The following is a 27,848-nucleotide window of genomic DNA, read 5'->3' on the forward strand; positions in this document are numbered from 1 at the left end:
AAAGCAAGCTTCTGAGGAAACTGCTAGGCTTCTGAGAATACACAATGAAGGGGATAAATAGTAGATTTCTCACATGGGAAGGGGAAAAAATATTGTTAAAGGTATAAGAGAAGCTCAGACCCTACTTGCAATCTTGAATCCCTGAAATGGGACATGATTTTTACAGATCCCTTTGTCACATGATGGGTGCAGGAAGAATACACTTGCTCTCTAGCCATCAGAAAGCATGTGCTTCCATGTCAGAACATATCCTTGGGGTTGGCTGGAACAAGAACCCTGATCATCTTTACCCCTTTTGCCCTCTGTGAGTGTCAGAAGAAAGCAGTAACCTTGAGCAGTGGGAAGCAAGAATTAGGGTAATATTCCTTTGTCTATGCAGTGTGACAAAAGCAACAACCCTGTCTCACACTTGTCTGTGAGCCTAAAAGTGCACTCCCACTGGTCCTTCTGCAGATCAGGCAAAGGTTTTCTGTTTCTTCTCCTTGAGCTTAAAGCAGATTCATATTGGTAGCTTGTCTAAGAAGTGAAAATTCATAACCCAACATTTGCAGAACTTATTGCTTCTAGCTGCGAGGGTTTTGGTCAGACCATCACAGAGATAAGGAGCAGCTGTGAAATTTGGCAGGGTTTGGGTTTAGGGAATTGATTTCATCCCATCTTTTTAAAAATGAGTTCCCTTTAAAGACACACAAAAAAATAAAAGGCAGGGGGAAGGGGAAGTATATTTAATCAGGAAAGGGAAAAATGTTCATGGAGAGGCTTTAGTTTTACAAACCCAGTAAATTAGTTGAAGAAGTTCTAGGATATTAACCTGGGTATGGTATACTTCTTAATTTTCACCATTTCCTGGTAGAAACATGCCTGTGACCCAGGTCAGGGGTAGTCCGCATTGGTCAAAGAGTGCCTGCAATGTGTCAGGATGAAGAAGATAATTACCACCTAGAGAACCAGTTGCTTAAAAAAGAAGCTTGCTTTGACTGGAATGAGCTTTTGTGGACCTTGCAGAAAAAGCCAATTTTAGATGGTAACTGCAATGAACAGGGCTCAGTTCCTTGGAATGCAGGCACTGATGTGATGCAAAGATCAAAGTGTGCAGCAGGAGTTAAAGAAAATCATTTGGGTAGAACTCAGGCAGGAACAGAAGGAGAAAATCACAAATGAGATGTGGGCAGGAAGGACATTTGTGGAGCTTTCTATGTGGGAACAAGAACCTTAAACTCAAAGTGGGAAAGAGGGTAGAAAATTTAGAGGCTGGGAGTCATGTAATTAAAGGGAGTGAATGCCACTAGAGCCACATTTTTATATGTTTCTATATCTCTTTTATACCTGGGAGTGAGGTTTTTAGAGCTCTTCCCACCAGGTACTATTCATACCAAGGGTTTGAACCAACTGGACAGATGGGCAGAGTCCAACAGGATGGCATTCAACAAGTCCAAGTGCCAGGTGCTGCACTTTGGCCACAACAACCCCATGCAGAGCTACAGGCTGGGGTCAGAGTGGCTGGAGAGCTGCCAAACAGAGAGGGACCTGGGGGTGCTGATTGACAGCCACCTAAACATGAGCCAGCAGTGTGCCCAGGTGGCCAAGAAGGCCAATGGCCTCCTGGCCTGCATTAGGAATAGTGTGGCCAGCAGGAGCAGGGAAGTCATTGTGCCCCTGGACTCTGCATTGGTTAGGACGCACCTTGAGTCCTGTGTCCAGTTCTGAGCCACTCAGTTGAAGAAGGACATTGAGACACTTGAATGTGTCCAGAGAAGGGCAACAAGGCTGGGGAGAGGCCTTGAGCACAGCCCTGTGAGGAGAGGCTGAGGGAGCTGGGATTGTTTAGCCTGGAGAAGAGGAGACTCAGTGGTGACCTCATTGCTCTCTACAACTACCTGAAAGGTGGTTGTAGCCAGGAAGGGGTTGGTCTCTTCTCCCAGGCAACCAGCACCAGAACAAGAGCACACAGTCTCAATCTGTGCCAGGGGAAGTTGAGGCTGGAGGTGAGGAGAAAGTTCTTCACCGAGTCATTCGTCATTGAAATGTGCTGCCCAGGGAGGTGGTGGAGTCACCATCCCTGGAGGGGTTCAAGAGGGGATTGGATGTGGCACTTGGTGCCATGGTCTAGTCATGAGGTCTGTGGTGACAGGTTGGACTCGATCTTTGACGTCTCTTCCAACCTTAGTGATACAGTGATACTGTGAACCACATACATTTTCCCTAGGGGAAATAAATCAATAAAGCAATAAATAAACTACTACATAAACACATAAAACAGTTTAAAAATCTTTTTCTTGGTATTCCTCCAGCTCTAGATGCCACTCCACACTTTGGGTATGTTTTCCTTTGGGGTGTTACTTACTAAGTTAGATGCTCATACATTCTGTATCGCATGCAGGTACGGACACGTTTGCCATGTGAAACTCCAGGGAGGCTCTCATCACTTTTCTTTTAATGACATTGTCCAACACTTCCCAGTACAGAAATCTGTTTGGGTTGTTTATGCAGCTTTTGTCAGACTGACTAAAAATGCTGTGCTAAAAACTGCTCTGCTCTTTCTGAGCTGTTCGTCTCTGAGTCTATCACTTCTCAAGTGGCGAAGCAGTGAATTCAAATTTGTCATGAGATTATTTTTGGGTCTTGAGTGAAAAGTTGACCAATTTTATGCAGGATACAAGGTTTCTGAGCAGAGCCACAAAAATACAGAACAAGAATACAGAATTAACCAGGTTGGAAAAGACCTCGGACGTCATCAAGACCAACCTATCACCCAACACCATCTAATCAACTAAACCATGGCACCAAGTGCCTCATCCAGGTTCTTCTTAAACACTTCCAGGGATGGTGACTCCACTACCTCCCTGGGCAGCACATCCCAATGGCAATCTCTCTTTATGGGAAGAATTTCTTCCTAAAATCCAGCCTAAACCTCCCCTGGCACAGCTTGAGACTGTGTCCTCTTGTTCTGGTGCTGGGTGCCTGGGAGAAGAGCTCAACAGCCCCCTGGCTGCAACCTCCCTTCAGGTAGTTGTAGAGAGCAAGAAGGTCTCCCCTGAGCCTCCTCTTCTCCAGGCTAAGCAACCCCAGCTCCCTCACCCTCTCCTCATAGGGCTGTGCTCCAGACCCCTCCCCAGCTTTGTTGTCCTTCTCTGGACACATTCAAGTGCCTCAATATCATTCTTAAACTGAGGGGCCCAGAACTGGACACAGGACTCAAGGTGTAGCCTAACCGGTGCTAAGCACAGGGCGGAATGACTTCCCTGCTCCTGCTGGCCACACTGTTCCAGATACACATTCTTGATTAAGGCGGTGGAAGATCGTCCTTATGAGGAGAGCCTGAGGGAGCTGAGGGCTCTTTAGCTTGGAGAGGAGCAGCCTGAGAGGTGACCTCCTTCATGTTGATAAAGATGTGCAGGGTGAGTGCCCAGAGGCTGGAGCCAGGCTCTGCTGGGTGATGCCCAATGGCAGCACAAGGGGCAGTGGTGGAAGCTGAGGCAGAGGAAGTTCCATGGAAACAGGAGGAAGAATTATTTCTCTGTGAGGGTGACAGAGCCCTGGAAGAGGCTGCCCAGGGGGGGTTGTGGAGTCTCCCTCTCTGGAGATATTCAAGCCCTGCCTGGATGTGTTCCTTTGTGATCTGCCCTAGGTGCTCCTGCTCTGACAGGGGGGTTGGACTGGATGATCTCTTGAGGTCCCTTCCAGCCCCTAACCTTCTGTGATGCTGTCATTCTTAAACAGTGAAATTCACCTATATTCAAGAAATACATATTTCATCTCAACAACTAAAGTCTCCATCTTGACTGTGCTTTAGCAAGGTGCTCTTTGAGGTTAGCAAACTCCATAAGCAAACACCAGGGTCATTTTTTTTGGCTTACTGCCTGCAGATGCATAGTAGGATTTACTTTGTAATGACTGTTTTCCTTTACACAAAGAGAGAAAGCTGGACTGCTGTGCTCTTCTGGACCCTCTAAACAGTGTCACTGAACATTTCATATGCTTTTGTGTAATTAAACACTTTATCATAATGCACAGGCAATGAGGGATTTAAAGGATGGATGTTCAGGCAGTTCTGACACTGTCTGACCTTTCAGTCCTTGATTTTTACAACCTTAATCATCCTTTCTTGACATGAATTTGTCTTGTGTATGCACTGTGGGTTGGAATTCCCCCCCCCCCCCAGCATTAAATTCGCCAGACCAGCTCAGCTGGAGGCAAATGAAGCTGTATTTACAAGGAAAACTACCACAGTGTGCGTGCATTCTATTCCTTGAAGCAGCAAAAGGGTGTTTAAGAAGTGAAAAAGAACCCAAATGTTGTGAGTTCTGATAACAAAAGACATGTTCAATAGAATAGAATAGAATAGAATAGAATAGAATAGACCAGGTTGGAAGAGACCTTCAAGATCATCGTGTCCAACCTATCATCCAACACCACCTAATCAACTAAACCATGGCACCAAGCACCCTATCAAGTGTTCTCCTGACCACTTCCAATGATGGTGACTCCACCACCTCCCTGGGCAGCACATTCCAATGGGCAAATGGGTCACAAAAGGCCTGTATTAGGTCAGAACCAAATTGTTCATGCATCACATTTATGATAGGAAATCAGGTGGGGAAAATCAGTACAGAGATTGCTGACCCTCTTGCTTTGGTGGAATAAGTTTTGGACATTCATAGCTGTGGGTACCTGAGATCCCATTTTAGATCATTTTTTTCTTCTGCCCTGACTAAACAAACAATAGGATCTGTGTCAGGGCTTCAAGGTGTGCCTTGCCTCTGGTCTGATGAACTTCTGTGGAAGAGGATTTTTTCTCCTGTCGTCTTTGTAGGTATGTGAAGGCCATATGCATTTTCTTCATGGTATCATTAGGATAAAGCTTTTTCACAGCTGGTGTGATTTGTCCTGGCCTTTCTGTTGCAAAGACTCTGCTGGCATCTTTGTGCAGGCAGGAAATAAATTATATGCTGCAAAGAGCTGATTTGCATTTCAGGCAGGAGAGAAGTTTCAGTATTCTGTCCATCACTAGAGCCAGCAACTATTGCTGACAGCAACCCCATGTTCTTCCTGAGAGCTGAACTTGGGCTTTCTCTGACAACCTAAATTACAGCTTCTGCTTATATTTTAAATCTTTTTTTCTTTTTTGTGAGCTGGCAGGATGGTATTTTTCAGAGAGCTGGGCTGATGATATCTCTAAAGGTAATGCTATTTCTGGCCAATATGTATTTTTCAGACTGATTGACATTTCACAGATAAATCAGGAATGATTCATTGAAATGAAGGGCATGGAACTGGTGTAAAAAGACAGTCAGGTGCCTGGCCTGATTCCAGGCTAAATTGCAGATACAGAATACAGAATTAACCAGGTTGGAAAAGCCTTTGAGATCATCGAGTCCAACCTATCACCCAACACCATCTAATCAAGTAAACCATGGCACCAAGTGCCTCATCCAGGCTCTTCTTAAACACCTCTAGCAATGGTTACTCCACCACCTCTCTAGGCAGCACATCCCAATGGCCAATTTCTCTTTATGGGAAGAACTTCCTAACATCCAGCCTAAACCTCCCCTAGCACAGCTTGAGACTGTGTCCTCTTGTTCTGGTCCTGCTTGCCTGGGAGAAGAGACCAACTGCCCCCTGGCTACAACCTCCTTTCAGGTAGTTGTAGATGGCAATAAGGTCTCCCCTGAGCCTTCTCTTCTCCAGGCTAAGCAACCCCAGAACTGGACACGGGACTCAAGGTGTGGCCTAATCATTGCTGAGCACAGGGCAGAGTGACTTCTCTGCTCCTGCTGACCACACTGTTCCCGATGCAGGCCAGGATGCCCTTGGAAGGGAGAGATCCCAAAGGCCAAGTCCTTCTCTGAGCAGCCTTCAGCATGTGGTGTCCTCAGTAAAGATCTCTTCTTTTCTCCAGTAGTTGTTCTTTTCTTCACGGTGAAGAGACTGTCAGGCTGGATGTTCATGGTGATGTCTTTTTCTCTCTCCCCTTGACAAGGTTCAGTGTCCTTTGTTCAGTTAATGGCAGTTCCCCCTGTCCCACTGCCCAGTCACATCAATGCCTATGTGACTGCCAGGTGTGCTATCAGTGGGCAGAGCTGACCCAGCAGGAAGGTCCTTCACAATAATCTTCTCTTCTGTTGGCTTTTCACCATCCCCTCCCTGGGCAGCAAGAAGCAAAGGTGATTTTATCTTTGTTGGTGCACATGAGAAGAGACAAGATTCAGTCTCTTACATGTGCATGTGGAGCTGCTGTGGAGGACAGATTGGTATAGAGAGGAGCACAGCATTGTTCTAGTATTGCAGTGGTTCAGTGAAAGGCTGAAGGGACACTGACAACATCATATGTCAGTGGTTGTGTTATTCTCCTTTTCACCTTTTTCTTTCTAATTTGAACTCTTTTCCTGGCTCTATAAATGCTTATTCCTTGCAACTTTCCTTGCTTCAGATACCATAAGAAGTTAATCAGGGAGGAAGACCAAGTGCAAGGTCCTGCAGCTGGGTTGGGGCAATCCCAGGCACTGATATAGGCTGGGCAGGGACTGGCTTGAGAGCAGCTCTGAAGAAAAGGACCTGGGGGTGCTGGTGGATGAGAAGCTCAACAGGAGCCAGCAGTGAGCCTGGGCTGCAGCAAGACAAGTGTGGCCAGCAGGGCCAGGGAGGGGATTCTCCCCCTCTGCTCCACTCTGCTGTGACCCCACCTGCAGCTCTGTGTCCAGTTCTGGAGCCTCTGTTCCAGAAAGGATCTGGAGGTTCTGGAAGGTGTCCAGAGAAGGGCCATGAGGATGATGAGAGGGCTGGAGCTGCTCTGCTATGAAGACAGACTGAGAGAGTTGGGGTTGTTCAGTCTGGAGAAGAGAAGGCTCCCAGGAGACCTAATTGTGGCCTTCCAGTACCTGAAGGGGGCTCCAAGAAAGCTGTGGAGGGACTTTTGAGGGTGTCAGGGAGTGATAGGAGTGGGGGAAATGGAACAAAACTAGAAGTGGGTAAATTGAGATTGGATGTTAACAAGAAGTTGCTCCCCATGAGGGTGGTGAGAGACTGGCTCAGGTTGCTCAGGGAGGTGGTGGAAGCCTCATGCCTGGAAGTTTTGAAGGCCAGGCTGGATGTGGCTGTGAGCAACCTGCTGTAGTGTGAGGTGTCCCTGTCCATGGCAAGGGGGTTGGAACTGGCTGATCCTTGAGGTCCCTTCCAACCCTGACAATTCTATGAGTCTAAGATGCACTCTCTGCAGTGTGTGTAACTTGAGATGTGGCTGAGAGTTCTCACCAGTACGATATTACTTTTCATTTATTCTTCTGTCTTCCTCCTCTGCACTCTAGCATTTGCCTTCTGGGACTCTTAGAGGGAGTATTTGAGGAACATTCTTGGAGTTCAAAACCTTTTTCAAAGACCTTCTACATTAGTACTCAGAATGAATCACAGAATGCCAGGTGGAGAGAGTCCCCAAGGATCATCAGATCCAACCTTTCTAGACGATAGTGTACTTTAAATGAGATGGCTCAGCAACCTGTCAAGCTGAGTTCTCAAACTGGCTATGTTCTTTGGCAAACTAGCCTGTGTTGTCCATAGAAAGCTGTTAGGCATGCAACAAGCCCTTTCAGAAGGGAATACAGCTTCACTGAGTTCAACCATTATCCTCCTGCCCCTTGTACTTACTGAACTTAGTTCACTGTTTCAAAGGCAGAATTTCCTTCACTTTCATCGTTCAGCAGTCAACATAAATCATGCAATGACTTTCAGTTCACATCCCTTGAATACCCTTTTTCTTTCTTTCTTTTCTTTTTTCTTTCTTCCCCAGCTTTTCTCCCAAAGCTCTACAGCTAGCCTGTGCTGCTTAGTGTGCTTTTATCATGACCCACTTCAGCTACTTTATGGCTGCATTGAATCTGAGCCCTCATTACACACATATCTTATGCACATAGAGTCTTTAAAGCTGTTCCACCATCTGCCACATGTGCAGAAGATTTGGCAGTTATCTCAGACTAGCTCAGGCTGGCCAGTTTGTTCTCAGCCAAACCATAACCACCATAATACATTATTAATTATAATGACAATAAAGCAATTCCAATTCTCTCTTTGCAGTTCACTAACTTCCTGCATGAATGAATAGAAGTCTTCTTCTAGTGTTTGTCTGAGTAAATGAGCCCTGGGTTGGAATACTGTGCTTTTGGGTAAAGGAACTTTGCAATGTTCAAAGGAGTCAGGTGGAACTGGGAGCCCTTTGTCATAGAGTTGTCAGTATCAGAATAGGTGGAGAGAGGTCGTGAACAGTAACATAAAATCCTAACAGAATACTGTGCCTCTTCTTATCCTGTAAAGTTTTGGCAGCACACTGAAGTTGCTGGTGCTGTTTGGAGTGGAACCCCTTTGGATGTTGTTCAGTGGACAGGCATCATAGAATTGTCAAGATTGGAAGGGACCTCAAGGACCATCCAGTTCCAACCCCGCTGCCATGGGCAGGGACACCTCACACTACAGCAGGTTGCTCACAGCCACATCCAGCCTGGCCTTCAAAACCTCCAGGCATGAGGCTTCCACCACCTCCCTGGGCAAAAGTACCACACTCTTGAACTATGCTCTATGTGCACACATTCAGTCCTATACCATTTCCTCTGTCTCCCAACTCTGTCCACCTCTGCACAGCAGTGTCAATGGCAAGAATATGCATATTCATCCCATAGATGCAAAATGGTAACTAATCCATCATAAAAGAGATTTACCTAATTCTTGCTAAGATTTTCTTGGGCAAAACATATTTTTGATGCCAATCTGCTGCACTCTGCAGGGAGACTTCCTGTACTGTTGCCCCTGCCTTTACCATCAAGTAGTGCCTCTGATTGCTACTCTGTTCATAACCTAGAAAAAAATCATTCTAGACCTTAATATCAGGATGGTTCATACAGTTGTGTGATGCTATCATTTTCCTGGGTGTGATTTTACACTATTAGTAAGCTGTTAGTACAGAATACAGAGTGGTCAGTGACAGTGCACCTGAGAATACAGAATCACAGAATCAGCCAGCTTGGAAAAGACCTCAGAGATCATCGAGTCCAACCTATCATCCAGCACCATCTAATCAACTAAACCATGGCACCAAGTGCCTCATCCAGGTTCTTCTTAAACACTTCCAGGGATGGTGACTCCACTACCTCCCTGGACAGCACATCCCAATGGCAATCTCTCTTTATGGGAAGAATTTCTTCCTAAAATCCAGCCTAAACCTCCCCTGGCACAGCTTGAGACTGTGTCCTCTTGTTCTGGTGCTGATTACCTGGGAGAAGAGACCAACCCCCACCTGGCTACAACCTCCCTTCAGGTAGTTGTAGAGAGCAAGAAGGTCTCCCCTGAGCCTCCTCTTCTCCAGGCTAAGCAGCCCCAGCTCCCTCAGCTTCTCCTCATAAGGCTGTGCTCCAGACCCCTCCTCAGCCTCATTGCCCTTCTCTGGACACCTTCCAGCATCTCAATGTTGTTCTTAAATTGAGGAGCCCAGAACTGGACACAGGACTCAAGGTGTGACCTAACCAGTGCTGAGCGCAGAGCAGAATGACTTCCCTGCTCCTGCTGGCCACACTGTTTCTGATGAAGGCCAGGATGCCATTGGCCCTCTTGGCTGCCTGGGCACACTGCTGGCTCATGTTCAGCCTGCTATCAACCAGTACCCTCAGGTCCCTTTCTGCCTAGCTGCTCTCCAGCAACTCTGTCCCCAGCCTGTAGCACTGCATGGGGTTGTTGTGGGCAACGTGTAGGTTTCTTCTGATTACCTGGGAGAAGAGACCAGGTTTCTTCAGGTCTCATGCCCTTGGCCTCTGCCCGTCTGTCCAGCCTGTCAAGGTCCCTCTGCAGAGCTCTCCTACCCTCTAACAGATCAACTCCTGCCCCCAGATTGGTGCAGAAATACTGCAATAATAACAAATACTTATACTTTGTTGGTTTTGCAGTTGCCACTCAAATAGCTCCAGGATCTCTCATATGAAGCAATTTAAATTTTAAACTGTTTTTACTGCTGCTGCTCTCTTCTGTGCTTTTAGTCTTCCATAATTTCTTTCCCCAGCTGTTGCTGTTAACATTCTCCACCATTTGCTATTACCTCTCTCAAATGATCCTGGATTTTCCTGATCTCTGGTGTAAATCTTTACTCATTTTGGCATCTGCTAGGCTATCAAGAAAGGCACAAGTTAGAAGAAGCTCTTTCAATGTGTCTCTTCATTTTTGTTGTCTCTGCAAATCACAGATGCTAGATTTAACTACCTAAAGCCTAAATGTGTGTGTATCCATGCATGGAGTGCAGAATAATTGCCTCAAAAGGAGCACTTCAGGGTTTGTTTTTAGCTCATGATGTTGTTAAGTATTCAGGCTCCTATGAGGATGAATTAACTTCTTTTTTTTTTTCCAAAAGCAGAATTAGAAATAAACTTTCAAGTCACATGATTTTGTACACGATTAATTTGAGAAGAGTGGGGTTTGAATAGAGTATGGTTTTGTTTCTGGGCTGCAGGTAGAGAAGTGTGGCCAGCAGGGCCAGGGAGGGGATTCTCCCCCTCTGCTCCACTCTGCTGCGACCCCACCTGGAGCATTGTGCCCAGTTCTGGAGCCTCTGTTCCAGGAAGGATTTGGAGGTGCTGGAAGGCATCCAGAGAAGGGCCATGAGGATGAGCAGAGGGCTGGAGCTGCTCTGCTCTGGAGACAGACTGAGGGAGTTGGGGCTGTTCAGTCTGGAGAAGAGAAGGCTCCCAGGAGACCTCCTTGTGGCCTGCCAGTATCTGAAGGGGGCTCCAGTAAAGCTGTGGAGGGACTTTTGAGGGTGTCAGGGAGGACTGGGGGGAATGGAGCAAAACTAGAAATGGGTAGATTGAGATTGGATGTCAGGAAGAAGTTGTTCCCCATGAGGGTGGTGAGAGACTGGCACAGGTTGCCCAGGTGGGTAGTGGAAGCCTCATGCCTGGAGGTTTTTCAGAGCAGGCTGGATGTGGCTGTGAGCAACCTGCTGTAGTGTGAGGTGTCCCTGCCCATGGGAGAGGGGTTGGAACTGGCTGATCCTTGAGTTCCCTTCCAACCCTGACAATTCTATGATTCTGTGCTTTCAAAAGTCAGGATTTGGACCATATAAAGTAAGGAAAGCAATTGATATAACTTTATGACGTTCTCCCCTTCCTCATAGTGTCTTCACATATCCGTAACAGTTGCCCACAGAACCACAAATCAAAACGTGGGAACGTTAGCAGCTGTGTGGCTTTAGGTTCAGATGCTTATTAATGTGAGTGACATAAGCAAACTACACTGTTAGCATGCTGTGGTTAGCATGGTAAAGTCTCATGATCCTGCCACATCACGTCTGTAGGCATGATTGGTTTTGCACCCAGCTTACCAAAGGGAATGACATTCAGCAAAGACAAGAACAGTGACCTTTGCTTTAAAACAAGACTGAGCTGCAGTTGATTGTATGAAAGGGATGACAAAACAGCTTTCTCTTTCTCAGTGTTTGTCAAGTGGCAGAAAGAGACAACATCAACTAATTTCAGTTGATATAAAGACAATTCATGGGGCTTTGAAACTTTTGCAAGGAAGGGAGCAAATTGCATTGTGATGTGATGCTAGATGAGCTAAGCACATCGTTTGCTGTAGCATTATGTTATGGTTTGAAGGTGGAACTTTTGCCTAGTTCCTAACTGCAAAAGCAAGAGCAGGAACTTTCTGGACATCTTTGAGTAAAAAAGTAAATAAATTACCACTGGATGCAAAATAGCACCAACTGATGACAGCCCATAGGGCTGTGCAGCTATCCAATGTGACCTGGACAGGCTGGGAGCTGGCTGCAGGCAAACCTCAGGAAGTTCAATAAGGACAAGGGCAGGGTCCTGCATCTGTGGAGGAATAATAGCAGGCACCAGGACAGGTTATGGGCTGTCCTGCTTGGAGTGCTGGTGGACAGCAAGTTCTGCATGTGCCCTGGTGGCCAAGAGAGACAATGGGATCCTGGGGTGCAGCAAGAAAAGTGTGGCCAGCAGGGATAGGGAGGTTCTGCTCCCCCTCTACTCTGCCCTGCTCAGACCACAGCTGCAATCCTGTGTCCAGTTCTGGGCTCCCCAGTTCAAGAGAGACAGAGACCTGCTGGAGAGAGTCCAAAGGAGAGCCATGAGGAGGCTTAGGGGACTTGAGCATCTGCCCTGTGAAGAGAGACTGAGAGCCCTGGGGCTGTTTAGTCTGGAGAAAAGAAGGCTGAGAGGGGATCTGATCAATGTCTATCAATAGCTGAGGCATGGGTGTCAAGTGGAGGGGGCCAAGCTCTTTTGGGTGGTGCACAGCAATAAGCCAAGGAACAATGGAGACAAACTTGAGCAGAGAAGGTTTCAGCTCAACATGAGGAGAAACTTCTTCACAGTGAGGGTGAGAGAGCCCTGGAGCAGGCTGCCCAAAGAGGTTGTGCAATCTCTTTCTCTGGAGACATTCCAAACCCACCTGGATGCATTCCTGTGTGGGCTTCCCTGATTGATGCTGCTGTGGCAGGGGGGTTGGGCTGGATGATCTCTGCAGGTCCCTTCCAACCTCTAAAATACTGTGGTACTGTGACACTATGTGATCTGTCTACATCACTCCATTGGCTTTGCTGACTAGGATTAAAGTTAGCTGCATAAACATCTCTGTCCCTTTTCACTTCTTGCTCTTTGTGGCTTGCAAGGCTTGCTCCCTTATCTCTTTCCTGACCTTCTGCTGGCTGAACTGACTTTGTGTCATGTCTCTGAAGGTACCAGGGAAGGGAAAGTGGAAGAGGTTGAAATGGTCCACCTGGCCCATCCAGGAGGGTGATTCTGTACAGGAGGACCCTTGTATTTGTGGTTTGTTGGTTTTGTTTGTTGGTTTGTGGGTTTTTTGTGGTTCTGTTTTCCTGATTGTAGATATCTGTGAATATATTTAGTACATATCCATTACATTTTATATTTCTAGATTTATCTTGCTTTGTAAATGCAGCTTCATTCTGCTTTCAAACCACCTGAGCTAGCCTGGTGATTTATCTTTGGAGGGTAATACTCCAAATTTGTTGGGGGTTAGTCTCAACCCACCACACATTATTGAACCAAAGGCTGGCTGTTTGCAGCTGACACATTTAACATCCTACCCTTGTCCCTTTGTTCTGGTGCTGGTTGCCTGGGAGAAGATACCAACCCCTTCCTGGCTACAACCACCTTTCAGATAGTTGTAGAGGGCAATGAGGTCTCCCCTGAGCCTCCTCTTCTCCAGGCTAAACAACCCCAGCTCCCTCAGCCTCTCCTCACAGGGCTGTGCTCAAGGCCTCTCCCCAGCCTCGTTGCCCTTCTCTGGACATGTTCAAGTGTCTCAATGTCCTTCTTAAACTGAGGGGCCCAGAACTGGACACTGTACTCAAGGTGTGGCCTAACCAGTGCAGTGTACAGCGGCACGATGACTTCCCTGCTCCTGCTGGCCACAATATTCCTAATGCAGGCCAGGATGCCCTTGGCCTTCTTGGCCACCTGGGCACACTGCTGGCTCATGTTTAGGCAGCTGTCAATCAGCACCCCCAGGTCCCTCTCTGTTTGGCAGCTCTCCAGCCACTCTGACCCCAGCCAAATTCTTGGTAATAGATTGGTAAAGCTTCCCTTCAGGAATAATGCAGATGGATTATTTTGATTATAATCTACTTCTGAAAAGAGTACCAAAGTATTTAATAAGAACTACCTAAGACTCATCTGACAGTTTCAGCAGCAGCATCTGGAACACACGAAGTTCCACCTCAACATGAAGAGAAACTTTACTATGAGGGTGACAGAGCACCAGAACAGGCTTCCCAGAGAGCTTGTGGAGTCTCCTTCAGAGACTCTCAAAACCTATCTGAATGTGTTCCTGTGTGACTTCCCCTAGCTGATCCTGCTTTGGCAAGGGGGTTGGACTGGAGGATCTCTAGGGGTCTCTTCCAAAGCCTAACATTCTGTGATTCTATGATCCCCTTGCTCCCACCTTCTCACCCTGCTCTTGAGCACTGTCTGCCTGTTAGTACAACTGCTGCCGTTTTGCTGGGCTGAGTATTAAGTTGGCTATTTTATTACATATTATTTATTTATTATTAATTATTATTATTATTATTTATTTTAACTGGTGGGCCTTCTCTTGTTTTCCTGATTGCCCTTCTCTGAAGGGGAGAGAGCATCAGTTGATAGTGCAACTGCCATGCTTTAGCCCTAGATAAAGGCAGATTGGTGAAGGAACTACTCTTGCCTTGTAACTCTAACTGCAGGCTTCCTGAATCTTGGAAGAACTGATTGGCAGTCAAGTCCTTAATTAACATTCTGTAAACAAAGTGCTTGAGGGAACTGAATATAAATGTTATTATTTTTATCATTTAGTGTTGGAGACGCAGCAACTTGTGAGAGCAGGAGCCTGAGAGGTGACCTCCTTGCTGTTGATAAAGATGTGCAGGGTGAGTGCCCAGAGGCTGGAGCCAGGCTCTGCTGGGTGATGCCCAATGCCAGCACAAGGGGCAGTGGTGGAGGCTGAGGCAGAGGAAGTTCCATGGAAACAGAAAGAAGAATTATTTCTCTGTGAGGGTGACAGAGGTCTGGAAGAAGCTGCCCAGGGGGGTTGTGGAGTCTCCCTCTCTGGAGATATTCAAGCCCTCCCTGGATATGTTCTTGTGTGATCTGCTCTAGGTGATCCTGCTCTGGCAGGGGGTTGGACTGGATGAGCTTTTGAAGTCCCTTTCAGCCCCTAACATTCTGTGATCCTCTGATTTGTTCTAAATTGCCTCAGCAACTCCTCTTTCCTTGTGGAGTAAATTATTCTTGTTTCTCACTTAATTCATTTAGTAAGAAACTGTTTCCATAATAGCTGCTTATCAGATCAAGGTGGTTGGTGGTGCCTGTGCATGCAGACATGCTTGGCAAACAAAATATTAAGTTATCAGAATGTTCCAATTAACACTTTCATAGAAAGCAATTCATTTGCAACACTACAGAACTCCTTTGCTTCAGATTTCACTTTGTGTTAACTTTAAGAACATTTGAATTTAGCAGCTTCAGCAAACCTCTAAGTGCATCCTGTTGGGCTTTTTATTTTTTTGTACTCTCAAAATGAAACAAGAAAGATGTCAAAAGATCTACTGTGATCAGTACTCTGATCTACTCTTGCTCTTCTTTTATGCACCTCCTCTCCCTCCCAGCTGGCAGGTGAACAAAACAGGGATGTGAAAGGAAGGGTAAATTTAAATGAAGCTTAGCATCCTAAGGGTATAAGTGCATGTGTGTTGCTTATTATACAAAAGAGGGAAATTATAAGGGTTTGACCCTCTTGGAAGCAAAACAATCCTGCTGTCTCTCCTGTGACTGCAGGAAAGCACTGATCATAGAATCATAGAATCAATAAGGTTGGAAAAGACCTCAGAGACCATCAAGTCCAACCTATCACCCAACACCTCCTGACGACTAATCCATGGCTCCAAGTGCCACATCCAATCGTTTTTTGAACACCTCCAGGGATGGTGACTCCACCACCTCCCTGGGCAGCACATCCCAATGGTCAATTACAGTTTCTGGGAATAACTTTATCCTCACCTCCAGCCTAAACTTCCCCTGGTGTAGCTTGAGACTGTATCCTCTTGTTCTGGTGCTGGGTGCCTGCCTGGGAGAAGAGACCAGCCCCCACCTGGCTACAACCTCCTTTCAGGGAGGTGTAGACAGCAAGAAGGTCTGCCCTGAGCCTCCTCTTCTTCAGGCTAAGCAACCCCAGCTCCCTCAGCCTCTCCTCACAGGGCTGTGCTCCAGACCCCTCCCCAGCCTCATTGCCCTTCTCTGGACACGTTCAAGAGTCTCAATGTTCTACTGTTCCTTGCAATGTGCTGCTCTTGAAAGCAAAACTATACTGCTCTCTCTCCTGGGGCAATTACTTTCTGAGGTAACTACATCATTAGTGGCTAAAATAAGATAGCTGGAATCCAGCTGAAAGCTAGTCATGAGTTGTTTCTGATTTGATAACGTTTAAAGAAGGATTTCTCTAAAGCAGCACAGGTTATTCAAAAACAAACAACAAAAAAAGGAAGCAAAAAGGGGAGTCTTTGATTTTCTGGAAAAGAAATGGATTTTTAACCCTACAGACTGGCCAAAGACAACGTTCAAACACAGAGAGCATGAAAGAAAAGCTGGGAAGCATACAAGTGTGACAGAATATCTGCTAACCAGTGCAGAGAATGCATCTCGCTGCAAGGTGCTCCTCGTGCTGTGCAGGATGTGCTGACCTCAGTCCTTGACAAAACCCAATCCTTCCGTTTGCTTGTATCAACACTTTACTCATAAATCTTAACTGTGTCACCTCTGAGTCCTCTTTTGATGGAGAGAGGAAAAGACAAGGCTCCCTCTTCAATCTGCTCTTTGAATGCTTTCATGGAGGCTTCCTGCCCCTCCTGAGCCCCTGGTGACCACCTCCGCGCTGCACAGGAGACATGTTTGATGCAGCGACGTGCCTGGCCTTTGTTGGCTTTTGAAGCTGCAGCACTGATCTCATCTGTATCTAATTGTTCAAATATTCAAGTCTTCAAAGGCTTCCTTTAAACAAGATACTGTCATGACAATCTAAGCAGGATCAGATGTTTAAGCATGGAGTAGAACCCTCAATGCCTTTGACAAGAGAAGCCCTTTACAACAGATAAGTCAAGCCTGCTTACGGTCTTGACCAGTCTCAAATATGTTCCAATGAAACTTAATTGCCAAATTACAACTTCTCTGAACAAGTAAGATTTTAATCTGCTGCCTCTGTGCATCAGCTTTAATTTCCAACATGCTGGAAATTCTCATATATTCCTTTTACATACCTTATGCTCTATATCTGTTACGTACTGCAGAACAGAATGTAGCCTGGCTGCTAACCCTACTAGCTGCTGTGGAGGGAAACTCAGGAGAGCAACAATGCTCTAATGCATTTTAAAAGTTGTGTTGACAATAATTGCACCGGCCTGGCAGCTACAACAATTGGCAGAACTTGTATTCATCACTCCTCAACATGTTTTATTGAGAAATAAATCTTATTTATTTAAGGGGAAAAGGCCCTGGGGGTCCTGGTGGATGGGAGGCTGACCATGAGCCAGCAATGTGATCTTGTGGCCAAGAGCATCCTGGGGTGGATTAGAAGGGCTGTGGTCAGTTGGTGGAGAGAGGTTCTCCTCCGCCTCTACTCTGCCCTGCTGAGGCCACATCTGGAATATTGTGTCCAGTTCTGGCTCCTCAGTTCAAGAAGGACCTCAGGGAACTTCTTGAAAGAGTCCATCACAGCGCCACAAAGATGATGAAGGCAGTGGAAGATCTTCCTTAGGAGGAGAGCCTGAGGGAGCTGAGGGCTCTGTAGCTTGGAGAGGAGCAGCCTGAGAGGTGACCTCATTGCTGTTGATCAAGATGTGCAGGGTGAGTGCCCAGAGGCTGGAGCCAGGCTCTGCTGGGTGATGCCGAATGGCAGCACAAGGGGCAGTGGTGGAAGCTGAGGCAGAGGAAGTTCCATGTGAACATAGGGAAGAATTTTTTCCCTGTGAGGATGACAGAACCTTGGAGCAGGCTGCCCAGGGGGGTTGTGGAGTCTCCCTCTGTGAAGATATTCAAGCCCTGCCTGGATGTGTTCCTGTGTGATCTGCTCTAGGTGACCCTGCTCTGGCAGGGAGGTTGGACTGGATGATCTCTTGAGGTCCCTTCCAGCCTCCCTAACATTTAGTGATTACTGATATAAGCTAGAGTCTTTTTCATTACAATATCCAGCCATTTTTGATCAGACACTGTCTGGATGAAAAGCAAACTGGATGTTTCAAATGGACAGGAGTTGAACCAGCTTCTGGAAACAAAGTTACAAAGATGGAAAACATTAAGTTGTATATTACACATTATTTGACTGTTCCTCAGTGAACAGTGCCCAAACCCTGGAATGGTGTTGATTCAAACTAGAAACACACAGAGGGTTTTAGAAGGGAGGTGGTGAACTTTAGAAACCAGACATGAGAATTGAAGGTAGGCAGTACTTACCTGCATGCTTTTAAATCAAGACTAGATCTTCCTACCTGATGTTTATTACCAAATCAAATATAAAGGCAGATGAAATTTAGTGAGTGATCTACGTCTGGGGTTGCTGGAGGACAGGAAATGCTTTATGAGAGGCAAGCGATCAATAAAGGTGTATAATCTTCTCCACCTTCTGGAGGCTCTTGCCTCAGTCTATTAACCCTGCCAGAAACACAGCTGGACAGACAGCTTTTGGGTTACAGTAAGCTGGACTGTTTCAAATAGTATTTTTTAAATTACTTTTTAAGATGATTTTTAAATTTTATTTGAAAGTAAATTCAAGTGGAAGACTGCACTGCAGTGAGAAACCTCTGTTACATCAGCACAGCATGAAATGACAGCATGTTATCCAGGGATAGAGTCACAGAATTCTCAGGCATGAAAGGACCTTAAGGATCAGCCAGTCCCAACCCCCCTGCCGTGGGCAGGGACACCTCACAGTACAGCAGGTTGCTCACAGCCACATCCAGCCTGCCCTTCCAAACCTCCAGGCATGAGGCTTCCACCAGCTCCCTGGGCAGCCTGTGCCAGTCTCTGACCACCCTCATGGGGAACAACCTCTTCCTAACATCCAATCTGAATCTACCCATTTCTAGTTTTGTTCCATTCCCCTCACTCCCCGACACCCTCAGAAGTCCCTCCCCAGCTTTCTTGTAGTCCCCTCCAGATACTGGATAGTCCCTCAGTGGAAGGAATTATCTTCTAAGGTATTTTAGAAAGGCTCCATTTTAGACAAACCAGTTTCTATACAGCAAAGCTATTGAAAGAACAAACAGCATGGTTCTTTAAGGTTAGAGAACTATGCTTTTTATTTCCTCTTTGAGTTAAAATCTTTCCCTTGGTTGCAAAGAATTACCTCAGTGTGCCACATCTGACCCAAATCTTCCACAGGATAGAAAAATAACCAAGTTGTCTCTATTTCAGAAGTATTTTCTCTTTCTGTCCAGTCTAGGAAGAAAATTATGATCTCTCATTTTGTACATCTTTCTTTCTTTCTCTCTCTGAAATCATTTCAATTAAAGTTATCAGTGATACTCTTGAGAAATGGATGAATATGAAGTGGGTAATCTTAATTGAAAAGCATGTAAGAATTTGTTATTATTATTTGTTATGAATTACAAATAGAATCATAGAATTGTCAGAGGTGGAAGGGACCTCAAGGATCAGCCAGTTCCAACCCCTCTGCCATGGGCAGGGACACCTCACACTACAGCAGGTTGCTCACAGCCACATCCAGCCTGCCCTTCTAATTCTCCAGGCATGAGGCTTCCACCACTTCCCTGGGCAACCTGTGCCAGTCTTTCACCACCCTCATGGGGAACAACTTCTTCCTAACATCCAATCTCAATCTACCCATTTCTAGTTTTGCTCCATTCCCCCCAGTCCTATCACTCCCTGACACCCTCAAAAGTCCCTCCCCAGCTTTCTTGTAGCCCCCTTCAGATACCGGAAGGCCACAATTAGGTCTCCTGGGAGCCTTCTTCTCTCTAGACTGGAGAGCCCCAACTCTCTTGCTCTGTCTCCATAGCAGAGCAGCTCCAGCCCTCTGCTCATCCTTGTGGCCCTTCTCTGGACACCTTCCAGCACCTCCAGATCCGGAGGGGCTCCAGAACCGGACACAGAGCTCCAGGTGGGGTCTCACCAGAGCAGGGCAGAGGGGGACAATCACCTCCCTTGACCTGTTGGCTGTGTTTCATGTTGATGATGGACATATGTTGTTGTGAAAGCTAATATCCTAATCAGAATATTTGCCATAAAATTACGTATCAGATCTTCTTTGGGAAGGATTCTATTGGATTGGTAAGGTGGGAAATTGTCAGAGGACTGAGGTCGTGCCATTACAGCATGCCACTGAATTTTTGACTAGAGGTAAGTGAGCCTCAAGAACCCTGACTCGGTTTCTGCAGATTTCCAGTGTGGAAAGTAGTAACAGTCAGCATCACAGAAAGTTTAATGGTAGATGGCTCTCAGTAAGTTTGCTGATGACTCCAAACTGGGCAGAGTGGCTGACACAGGAGGTTGTGCTGCCATTCAGCCAGACTGAGACAGGCTGAGAATTAGGCAGGGAGAAACTGAATGAAATTCAATAAGAGCAAGGGGAGAGTCTTGCACCTGGGAAAGAACAACCTCATGGGGCAGTACAGGTTGGGGACTGAGCTGCTGGAGAGCAGTGGAGGGGAAAAGGACCTGGGGGTCCTGGTGGGTGGGAGGCTGAGCATGAGCCAGCAATGTGCTCTTGTGGCCAAGAAGGCCAATGGCATCCTGGGGTGGATTAGAAGGGCTGTGGTTAGTAGGTCAAGAGGGGTTCTCCCCCTCTACTCTGCCCTGGTGAGGCCATATCTGGAGTATTGTGTCCAGTTCTGGGCCCCTCAGTTCAGGAAAGAGTCCAGCAGAGAGCCACAAAGATGATTAAGGGCACACTGCTGGCTCCTCTTCAGCTGCTTGTCCATTAGAGCCCCCAGTTCCCTTTCTGCCAGCAGCTTTCCAGCCACACTGCCCCAAGCCTGTAGCATGGCTTGGGGTTGTTGTGCCCCAAGTGCAGGACCTGGCTTGTAGTTAACAAATTGCTTTCTCTTTTCATTTAACCCTCAAGAATTCCCTCAGGAGAATGCTGTGGATTAATGGGTGTGTCACAGGAAGCCTTCACACTCTAAGGAAACTCAATTAGATATAAATCTTACTCTTGTTTCCTGGCTTTTTCTTTTCCCAATAGGAGAATAATCACCAGTATGCTGAACTTCTATGGTTTTGGAAGAGGAGTATGTATTTTTGCTGGAATAGTTTCAGGAGACCATTATGAGTCTGTAATATATTCAATCAGCCTAAATTTTATTATATATACATGTTAATACTTGGCCTCAATGAAAAAGATGGCACAGCTGCTATCCTGGGCCCCCCACAATGCCTGCTTGCTTGTGGGCCTCCAGTGCATGCCCTGCATGCAATATTGTGTTTGTCATTAAGAGCTTCCAAAAAATGACTGCATTAGCTCACTCTCAATTTTCTTTACTGCTGGCCAGAGAGTACTCAAAATTATTCATACTTTCCTTAAGCAGTGCTTTAAAAGGAATGTCAGTCAGAAAATTCATAGAATGGTTTGGGTTGGAAAGGACCTTAAAGATCATTTAGATCCAACTCTCCTGCCATGGGTAGGGACACCTCTCAATAGACCACATTCCTCAGAGGCATATCCTATTTGGCTTTGAACACTGCTAGGGAGAGAGCATCCACAACTTCTGTGGAGCTGGGCCCATGACAACTTCATGAGTTTCAACAAGACTAAGTGCAAGGTCCTGCAGCTGGGTCAGGGCAATCCCATGCACTGATACAGGCTGGGCAGGGACTGGCTTGAGAGCAGCCCTGAAGTAAAGGCCTTGGGGGTGCTGGGGGAGGAGAAGCTCAACAGGAGCCAGCAGTGAGCACTTGCAGCCCAGAGAGCCAAGCAGAGCCTGGGCTGCAGCAAGAGAAGTGTGGCCAACAGGGTGAGGTGCTCCACTCTGCTGAGACCACAGCTGGAGCTCTGTGTCCAGATCTGGAGCCTCTGTTCCAGGAAGGATCTGGAGGTGCTGGAAGGTGTCCAGAGAAGGGCCATGAGGATGAGCAGAGGGCTGGAGCTGCTCTGCTATGAGGACAGACTGAGAGAGTTGGGGTTGTGCAGTCTGGAGAAGAGAAGGCTCCCAGGAGACCTCATTGTGGCCTTCCAGTACCTGAAGGGGGCTCCAAGAAAGCTGGGGAGGGACTTTTGAGGGTGTGATAGGACTGGGGGGAATGGAACAAAACTAGAAATGGGTAGATTCAGATTGGATGTTAGGAAGAAGTTGTGAGAGACTGGCACAGGTTGCCCAGGGAGGTGGTGGAAGCCTCATCCCTGGAGGTTTTGAAGGCCAGGCTGGATGTGGCTGTGTGCAACCTGCTGTAGTGTGAGGTGTCCTTGTCCATGGCAGGGGGGTTGGAACTAAATGATCCTTGAGGTCCCTTCCAACCCTGACAATTCTATGATTCTCTGATTCTCTGGGCTTTTCCTTAGGAAAACTCAAAACTCAGTAGCCTGTGTGGGTGCTCAGCTTGACTCTATGCTTCCTACATGCTTGGTGTTGCAGTAACATGCAGAATAGTTGCTGTCATGGGCAGCAGAAAGTGACCTGTTGGCCAGGCTGAGCCTGGAGAACCTGGCTTCGTATCATAATCAAAGCAAGACGAGTGTCAGAGGCTCTACAAAACTATATGGCAGCAGCTGTTTGTTTTGTTTGTTTTGGGTTTTGCTTGTTTGGTTTGGGTGTTGTTTGGTTTGGGTTTTGTTTGGTTTTTGGTTGGTTGGTTTGGTTTTGGTTGGTTTGGTTTGGATTTTGATTGGCTGGTTTGGTTTTGTTTGGTTTGGGGTTTGTTTGGCTTTGTTTGGTTTGGGTTTTGATTGGCTTTGTTTGGGTTGGGTTGAGTTTGGTTGGTTTGGGTTTGGTTGAGTTGGGTTTTGTTTGGTTGGTTTGGTTTTGTTTGGGTTGGGTTTTGTTTGGTTGGTTTGGGTTTGGTTGGTTTGGGTTTTGTTTGGTTGGTTTGGGTTTTGTTTGGCTTTGTTTGGTTTGGTTTGGGTTTTGTTTGGATTGGGTTGGGTTTGTTTGGATTGGGTTGGGTTTTGTTTGGCTGGCTTGGTTTTGTTTGGGTTTTGTTTGGTTGGTTTGAGTTGGTTTGGGTTTTGTTTGGTTGGTTTTGTTTGGTTGGTTTGGGTTTGTTTGGTTTGGGGTTTTTTGTTTGTTTTGGTTTTCTTTTTTTCCCCCCCACATTTTTCATCTCCTTTCATTCTTCCATTGAACATCTCTGGATTTTTGTTTCTTTGTTTTTCCAAACAAGACAATGCCAAGGTCTTCTCTGTAGGGACCCTTCTGTAGTAGCCTAAGTCAAAATGAGCTCCAGTTCTCTTTGCTTATAGATAGGTGATTCTTTGACTCATTCAGTAAGACTTTCCCCTAGTAATCCTCTCTTTCAAATCTATCACCACTGCATTTTCTGTGGTGAGGTTTTAGCTCAGTGCTGGTTCCATTTTGGAATTTCACCCTGTTGCAACTCCCTCTCTGTCTCTTTGGTAAATATGAGAACCTATTTTTGTTATCTCAGTTACATTTATGACAATGGTTGCCACTCCTTTTCAGGTTTTCATTCATGGTCTCATATAGTTTTCCAGTAGACCAGTTTCAATGGCTCTGTCTTTCTCCTGCTTGTGTTTCGACCTCTTCTACTGATCTTGTGAAAATTGGGTTCATCCTGTTAAAGTTGTGTAGTGGGCACTGGCTGGAATCTTGGGGGAGAGGAACAGAAACCAGGAGCAAGAAAAAAAACCAGCAAAAGGCTGTTGTCAGTATGCCATTTAGAAAGAAGTCCTTGACATCTTGAAAAATGCTGCTGATGTGGAAAAGGCAAAGAAATTGCTTCACTCCTGCAAAGTGAGTGCTAGCAAACACTATAGCCAAGGAGACTGGAGCATGAGAGTGGGACAAAGTTTCCCAGCTTGGCAGGAACTTCATCTATTGCAACAGACTTGAAATGGTTTTGCTGTCTGCAGCAATGCTTTTGCTTCCTCTCACTTGCTAATCTGCTCTCCAGCCCCAGTATTGCCATCATTTATGACTGGAGAAAACAGGTAAACAGTTTCTTTGTAATAAGAAGCTGGGGGGTGGGGAGGTGTGTTTCTCCCATATGCAGCAAAGCCATTAAGGGCCAGCTAAATATTTATATTAGTGATCTGCCTCTGAATCTTGTGATTCTAACTGGAATAATGTGTGGGGTAAGTGAGATACCATATTGCTGCCATGACTTCCTAAAGCTTTCTAGATGATAAGGTTGAGGGTGTGTGTGTGTGTCTTCAATTTCAGCCAAGCAGTAGCCCTGTTTTTCTAGCCTTTTCTGGCTTTAACTCAAGCTGACATTTAGGAGAGATGAGAGAGCTTCAGGATACCAGGGAGATATCCAGGGTGATTGGCTGCTGGTTTGCAGTGATTTATTCGTGCAACTCTCCTTATCTCCCTGAGAGAGATCCTGGTGTATTTATTGCTATAAACCCAGCTATCCAGAAGTCTCCTTACCTTCTCAGCAAGTTTGTTGTGTCACAGACTTTGAACTTCAAAGCCTAAGAACTATTTCATTTTTTCATATCATCCATTGATAGGTTCCAACTAAACTGTGGACCTTCCTTGCAGCAATAACCATTTTGGATGCATATCATTTGCATCATGTAAACAGAGTCTGCTTTGCTTTCTCAGACAAAATAAGATACATTTTGTAGTATTATTGGAAAAGGATGAAGACTTTATGGGTTTTAGCCAAACTCTTTGTATTATGTGCAGGTGCTCTGGGAGCTTTACTAACTAGGGCACCTTTTAATAGAAGAACCAGAGGTCAAGGCAGGAAAATTACTACGAAGTGGATTCTCTTTGCCTCTGCAATAAAAATGAGCTTTCACCTTTTAGCTAATGCAAAGTAGAAAACTTGCAGCTGTTATTTCAGCCCAGCCTTACAGGAAACACCACAGAGTATTGATGGAATCATGAAATCACTATTAAATAAGCATACTTTATTTCAGGACACCACCAAAGCACTAAACCAGACATTAGTCTGACTTGAACAGGAAAGCAGGGCAAAGGTCTAAAGTTCCTAGGTTAATATTGTGTCACTTACTGGTTTTAAATTGTCATAATGCAGTAAACAGACCAAACAGACCAAGTGCAAGGTCCTGCATCTGGGTTGGGACAATCCCAAGCACTGCTACAGGCTGGGCAGGGACTGCCTTGAGAGCAGCCCTGAAGAAAAGGCCTTGGGGGTGCTGATAGATGAGCAGCTGAACAGGAGCCAGCAGTGAGCACTGCTGTGTCTGTTTTGATGAACCATTCCACCGAATTTCTGTAAGGAAGTGGTTTATGGTCAAGGTAAAATCAGCACTTGGTAGCAATGAGAGGAGAAATGTCTCCTGATAGCTGTATAATCTGAGGTACCTGGACAGAAGACCTCCTAGCATTTTAACAGGACAAGTAGGAAACACTAAAAAATGGTGCTCAGTAAATTCTTGCATGTGAGAAGGCAGCATCAGTCAATTCCTGAAGCGAAGTGCAGAGCCACACTGTGAGAATATGATATACAGGGAATGAAAAACAAACAAACAAAGCAACTCAGTGCTAAGTAGAGGGGGGCTGGAACTGGCTGATCCTTGAGGTCCTTCCAACCCTAACAATTCTATTTGACAAACATCCAAGACGTGATGAAACAGAATGTGCCAGGCCTAGTGCAGCTCTCTAGTAGTGCTGTGCCTTTGTATTTGCAAGAGATTTCTGGGAAAAAAAATCAATTTAATAAAGATTTCAATGCTTCCTCTTGCTGATAGTCAATTTCTACCATAAAGTAATAGAGAAGCCTCCCCAGACCTGCTCCATGAGAACTCAGAAAGAGCTCCTTATCTAATCAATCAGAAGGGTCTCCTTGGTATGCACTGGTTAGGCCACACCTTGAGTGCTGTGTCCAGTTCTGGGCCTCTCAGTTTAAGAAGGACATCGAGATGCTTGAACATGTCCAGAGAAGGGCAACAAGTCTGGTGAGAGGCTTTGAGCACAGCCCTATGAGGAAAGGCTGAGGGAGCTGGGGTTGTTTAGCCTGGAGAAGAGGAGGCTCAGGGGAGACCTTATTGCTGTCTACAACTACCTGAACAGTGGTTGTAGCCAGGAGGGAGTTGGTCTCTCCTCTCAAGCAACCAGCACCAGAACAAGAGGACACAGTCTCAAGCTGCACCAGGGGAAGTTTAGGCTGGAGGTGAGGAGAAAGTTCTTCACTGAGAGAGTTGTTCGCCATTGGAATGTGCTGCCCAGGGAGGTGGTGGAGTCACCGTCCCTGGAGGTGTTCAAGAGAGGATTGGACGTGGCACTTGGTGCCATGGTCTAGTCATGAGGTCTGTGGTGAAAGGTTGGACTTGATGATCTTTGAGGTCTCTTCCAGCCTTGGTGATTCTGTGATTCTGCATGTGCGTTCTGTAGGTGGTCTCCCTATTGAATCTCAACCCCCAAGAGGAAGTTGCAATGAATCTTTTGCCAGACAAAATGGTGAAGCGAAACAAGATTTAGGAACTTGAAACAATCACTTGAACAGTGATTGTTGTCACCGATGATGCTTTTGATATGAACTGCATTATGTCTAATTGAAATATTCCTAGAATAATGACAAAATGCTCTCTATAAGGGCAGAGAAGTGTCTAGGACTGCTTTCATCCATCAAATATCTGAATGCTGAAGTAAATCAGAGCAATCCACGGTAAACTGATTAGGGATCAAGGAGAACAGTTAGGTAAAACATTTCTACTTGAATGAAAATGAGGTGATTTTTTTTTTTAATGCTGACTTCAGGTTCCATTTTTTCTGCAGGCACTTTCTTGAAAATAAGTGCAGCCCCTTTAAAATCTTTTCTTTTTGATCAATGTTTTTTTGCAGCGGTTGAGCTTAGGTTATTCATTGTAGTGACAACAACGTCGATGAACTCATTTGGCCTTAATGATTTGATTCTGACAGCAGCTGCTAATTCTGCCTGCCATGAGACCTAAGGTTTTTCATATGAGGGTAAAAGTTAGAAGTGGTTCCTGGAATGGCTGACAGGGTAGATTAGTGCTGCTGAGCCCTGTAGGAAAAGGTCACTGCTGCAGTACACAAGGGAAGGTTGTCACTGAGGGAGGTGGTGCTGCATGTAGCCTACAAAGAGGTTTGGACTTGGGCAAACTAGTCATTGGCAGGTATAAGTAGGACTTGCTTTAATTACCTCCTGCTTGTCTTTGCCTACCAACACTGCTCCTGGCTTCTAATCCTTGCAGCCAGGTGGCTGTCATGTCAGTGGGATTGTCACTGCTCTCCTTCCTTCGTCCTCTCCCAACATTATTTGTTTGTGATGTTTCCAAATAGAAAATCTGGAGCAAGCATGGCACTGCTACCCAAGCAAGGGAAAATCAAGGACCAGGTTTTGTTATTTTTTGTGTTTTTTTTTTCTTTCTTTTTGAAGTTGCATACAGTTTTCTGTGCTTATCTATATCTCACTGAGAATCTGTGCTCAATCCTAATAACATTTGCATTCCCGCTTGAATGGGAGCACCTGAAGAACTCATTACTTGGGACTTTAAATTATTAGTTCTCTAAAGATTCAAACAATACTGTAGCATATAGTGGCCTTAGGAGACAGTTTCACAGAATCACAGAATCAACCAGGTTGGAAAAGACCTGAGATCATCAAGTCCAACCTGTCACCCAACACCATCTAATCAACTGAACCATGACTCCAAGTGCCACATCCAAGCCTTTTTTGAACACCTGCAGGCACAGGGACTCCACCACCTCCCTGGACAGCACATTCCAATGGCAAATTACTCTTGCTGGGAAGAACTTTCTCCTCACCTCCAGCCTAAACCTCCTCTGGTGCAGCTTGAGACTGTGTCCTCTTGTTCTGGTGCTGGTTGCCTGGGAGAAGACCAACCCCCACCTGGCTACAACCTCCCTTCAGGGAGGTGTAGACAGCAAGAAGGTCTCCCCTCTTCTCCAGGCTAAGCAACCCCAGCTCCCTCAGCCTCTCCTCACAGGGCTGTGCTCCAGACCCCTCCCCAGCCTCATTGCCCTTCTCTGGACATGTTCAGGTGTCTCAATGTTCTTCTTAAATTGAGGAGCCCGGAACTGGACACAGGACTCAAGGTGTGGCCTAACCAGTGCTGAGTCCAGGGCAGAATGACTTCCCTGCTCCTACTGGCCACATTATTTCTGGTTCTAGCCAGGATGCCCTTGGCCTTCTTGGCCCCCTGGACACACTGCTAGCTCA

General features: G+C 46.1%; 1 protein-coding gene across 7 annotated transcripts in view; it reads left to right on the forward strand.

The window, feature by feature from the left end:
• Positions 1–27,848, forward strand: part of NAV3 (neuron navigator 3) — a 451,810-nt gene that overhangs the window by 341,273 nt on the left and 82,689 nt on the right. The gene's annotated exons all lie outside the window — the stretch shown is intronic.

Source organism: Dryobates pubescens, chromosome 27, assembly GCF_014839835.1.
Source record: "Dryobates pubescens isolate bDryPub1 chromosome 27, bDryPub1.pri, whole genome shotgun sequence".
NCBI lineage: Eukaryota > Metazoa > Chordata > Aves > Piciformes > Picidae > Dryobates > Dryobates pubescens.